Here is a 4,576-nt window from a genome sequence, read left to right as displayed (position 1 = left end):
AAATGTGGCATACCATCATGTTTCCCTGAGTCGCTCAAATATATATATATATATATATATATATATATATATATATATATATATATATATATATATATATATATACTCATCGCAATTAAATATTACTTTACCTTGTTTCCTTCAATACAACTACGAGGCGTATGTCGAAAAAACAGTCGATAATTTTTTTACGCAGGGTTGGCAACACTAACGAAATTGATCTTGCGAAGGAGCATGCCCTAGTATTCTATGCTTACAAAAGAGATGGGATCGAATCGTCCTAGTGGAGTTGTGTACATGTGAGTAACAGCAAGGTGAAATGGCTACCATAATACAAAATCCTGCCAAATTTGAAGTTATGTCTGTCAAAAAGTTTCTGAATACTAAAGGACACAATGTAGCTGATAGTCGTCGGAAATTGTGTGAAATTTACGTACCTACAGTAATGTGTAAAGGGAAGGTCAGGTAATGATGCAGAGTGTTTCAAGAACCTTCAATTTTTCATAAGGATGATGATAGCGGAAAACGTAGTGTTTAAACTGACGATCCGGTGAAACGCGTTAAAGAGAAAGTGCGATCCAATCTCCGCTTGGCAATAACTGAACTCGCCAAAGTATTTCCAGAAGTGTTTGTGGGAACAGTGCAACGAATTGTGACTGTCAAGCTGAGTTATTACAAACTGTGTGCTCGATGGACCATCACAATGAGCAAAGAACGACATCTATCTGATTTTATGGTCCCCTGGGGGGGAGGATGGGAGTGGCCTCTTTTCTCTATAGAGACGGAGGATGACACTTGGATATCATACGCCACTAGAAACTCGAAGCATTAGTGAATGCAATGGCGGCACCCAGATTCTCCTAAAGCGAAGAAATGGCAACAAGAAATACTATAAGTTCATAAAATCATGGCTACTGTGTTTTGGGACCAAAAAGTGTGATTCTTGTGGAGTTCTTGGAACCAGTATGAACATTTAGAGAAGATTTGAATTACCAAACACTAAATTTGTGGCGTGCTATCCAAAATCGGCACAGAGGAATGTTAACGCTTTGGAATTATTTTACCCTTGATAACGCTCACCCACTCACAAGTGCTCGTACTGTTGAAACATTTCAAAGATTTCGAAGAAAATTATTCAGTCATCCCCCTTACAGCCCCAACCTTTCTCCCAGTGATTCATCTCTTTTCCTTCACCTGAAAAAGTTGCTTGTATCGAAGAGTTTCAACAACAGTGAAGTGCTCAAAACATCAGTTCTGGACTGGCCGTACTTTCAGCCGGCAGATTTTCACACAACGGGTATAGGAAAGCTTGTGTCATGCTCCCAGAATTGTCTGGAGTTTCAAGGTGATTAACTCAAAAAATTGCCATGGTATATACTTGAACATCAATCACAATAAATTTCTTCTAACATTTTCTTGATTTTTTTTGAAGAAAAATATGGAACCTTTTTCTTTCACCTGTGACTCGTATATCTAGCCATTAGTCATTATTTTCCATTACAATAAGGATAATTTTCCTTCTGTTCTTTAATGGGTTTCATGATGGCTATCTTTATTTTAACACTTCCCTCGATAAAAGCGTGAATCAGAACAACATGCAACAGTGTTTTGGAAATGTTCTGGAGATTTCATTAAAATGCCTTACATGAATTTTCCATTATCTTTTTATATAACATTTCCATCTGACACGAAACACTAAACATGCAACGACAGATAGAGTTACTTGTCAGCTAGCGATGTGTCTGTTCGGAATAGGACCATTCAGCCTCCTTCGGCAGGTATTTTATGATATTAAGTTCTAGTAGTAAGTGCGCTAGTTGAGGACACTTTTGTGCCACGCTCCCTAATATCATAACATGGTTCCTTGTTTCAGAGGCCACGCTCCCTAGCCAAGGGGCCATGGTCCAATTGTGATTAGGATCCTTTCTAAATATGGTAATTGTACGTTGACTTAACCCATAAAATTCCGTGAGGGGTATATAGGACCACTTTTTGAATGTCGGAAATTGTCAAAACTTAAAATTTATTATGATTAGAGATGCAAAAAAGCCGGCTTTTTTGAATCGATGGTTTTTTTCACATAAAAAGCCGGCTTTTTTGGAAAAAAACCGAGAATTTTGGAAATTTTGGCTTTTTTCATTTTCATGATTTTTCTATCCAAATAGCTTTCTTATAGTATATTCTATAGTTAGATAAGATTTCCACGTCCTGAATGCCATATTTAGCTCTGTAATTCACCATCAAGATGGATGGAGCACATATTTTACGAATTAAAGCTAACATGAAGAATGTAGTATTTGAGGGCAATTTTACAGGTTATTTAACTTTATTTTAACTTTTGAGTTATCGACATTTTTTTCCTTCTCTAGATCATTTTAGTTTGTCATCCGTGTTCTCCGTCCTCCGTCCTTGTCATCCGTCCTTCTCTAGATCATTTCTAAGAGCTTAGTACTCCAGCTTCTAGCACGAAAGTTAAACTTACGTTTTTCTATATATCCGTCAAAGCATACGTTTTTCAATATGTCCGTCAAACCGTATTTGAACATTTCTGTTATACTGTAGTTGTGCAATGATTTAGCAATAATTTTCCAGATACAACCTTGAATACCAATTTATACAAATAATCAATAGCGGATTTAGAAAAGTACTTTGGGAGGGGTTTCTCTGATTGTTTCGTTTTCTAAAAAGTCCTAATTTTATTTGGGAGGTGCTTGAAGTTTATGAGTATAGGCATAACTAATATTTCGTTTCGTTTATATGTTTAGCAATAATCTTCCGGATACAACCTTGAAGATCATTTTATACTGAGAATCAGTGGCGAATTTAAAAAAGTGTTTTCGGAGGGGTTTTCTTACTACTGATGTTTAGTTTTTCTAAACATTCGTAATTTTTATTTGACGGGAGCTTAAAGTTTATGAGTAAAGGCATAACTATTGTGCTGTCTTGAGCCGTGGCAAAAATGCGAACTAAAGCTCACACCCCGACACACCCATGCGCTGAGCCAATAAGGGTTCAGCAGCTGCTAAGCGAGAGAGCCTTAGCGAAAGAGAATTGAATTCCTTCAGCCGATAGCAGCGCCTGAAACGGAAGACTAGGTGTCAAGTCAATGTGGTATATTTATATTTCGTTCGTTTTAAACATTCCACAACTTTGGAGAACAGGCTTCAGTCCGAAAGACCGATCCTCTAACCTTCGCAAAACCGTCACTGCTGGTAATTAGTAATAATAACGATTTAAAAACAATAAGAAAGGAAGTCGGCCAACTCCTACACTCCTAGTCGGCCAGTACACTCACTATTTCTACATTCTCAGATGGAATGAAGGAAGGCTTTGTCAGAATGGTCGAATGCTGGGTTGAAACCCGGACTTCCCGATAGAAGCGCTAAAGCCAACCACTCAGTCACGTTTGTTGTGCAGTTGTATTTAGCTTAACTTAAATATATTCCGTAGTCTTTTTTTTTTCTTTTTTGTTCCGTAATGATAGGGTATATGTTGAATCCCTCTTGTTAAAAATTCAGAAAACTTGAGGACTGGGTAAACCGTGATGGTGGTCAAGGGCTCCCATGTTGTGGTTTCCAATGAGGGGAAGTATAAGCGACGTTTCAAAAATAGTTTCAAATTTTGCTGTAACTAATGTAAAAATCCTATTGGATTTTCAATATTCTGAAGTACATTTTCCTCTAGGGTGGGCAAGCGCCCCCTTAACCCCCCTGATGGGCGCCCTTGATGGTGGTTATAAAAAACTTGACTGTAGAATTTCAAGAATATACAGAACCATGTGCAGCGTTTAATTGTATCATACAAATCTAAGTATTTCTCTTATGTTTTATTTTAATTTTATTTTGTTTCAAAAAGAGGGTATGCAATATTTTGAACTAAAAATACTACATACAATTTTGCTAGTTATTTGTGTATTTTTTGAAAGAAGTTTTTACTCTTAGGGTTGGCTCGTTTACACCAGCTGTTTTTTTTTAAATAACTGGTTTAAACTAAAAAAAATTAAAAGAACAAAAATGCGAATCGTGTGAAATTCATAGTGACGTTTCACATGTCAAACCATCTGCATTAGTCTTATTTCCTTTTCACCTTTTAATCAAGGTGTCCCATGTTCAATTGTCGGTCGAACCACAACCCTTCTTTCATGTGTAAACCAAGTACTCTTTCGGATGTCACTTTAAGCGAAAGTCTTCTCCTTGATAACCTCGGTATTACGTAAGGATGTTAAGCCTAAACATACAAAACGAAACCAAATTATATATTTCTGCATGCCTGTTGTTTTATAAAGAAGCGAAGGTTGCTTAAATATATTGATTAAAATTGGTAAAATTTATCGATTGCCTACTTAGCTTCCAACATTAGCTTGGATTGGACTTTCAATGATACCTACATACTAAATTTGTAATTTAATACCTCAGTTTTAGAAAAATAAACACACTGCTGAACAAGACTGCACTTATTTAATATAAAAACACATTTACACGTGACGTTTTGATCTTCTATCCAAGATCCTCATCAGACGTACACTCACGTCTGATGAGGATCTTGGATAGAAGATCGAAACGTCACGTGTAAATGT

Source organism: Thermobia domestica, chromosome 11 (assembly GCF_964235325.1).
Source record: "Thermobia domestica chromosome 11, izTheDome1.hap1.1, whole genome shotgun sequence".
Lineage (NCBI taxonomy): Eukaryota > Metazoa > Arthropoda > Insecta > Zygentoma > Lepismatidae > Thermobia > Thermobia domestica.
Note: the sequence above shows the minus strand (reverse complement) of the source record.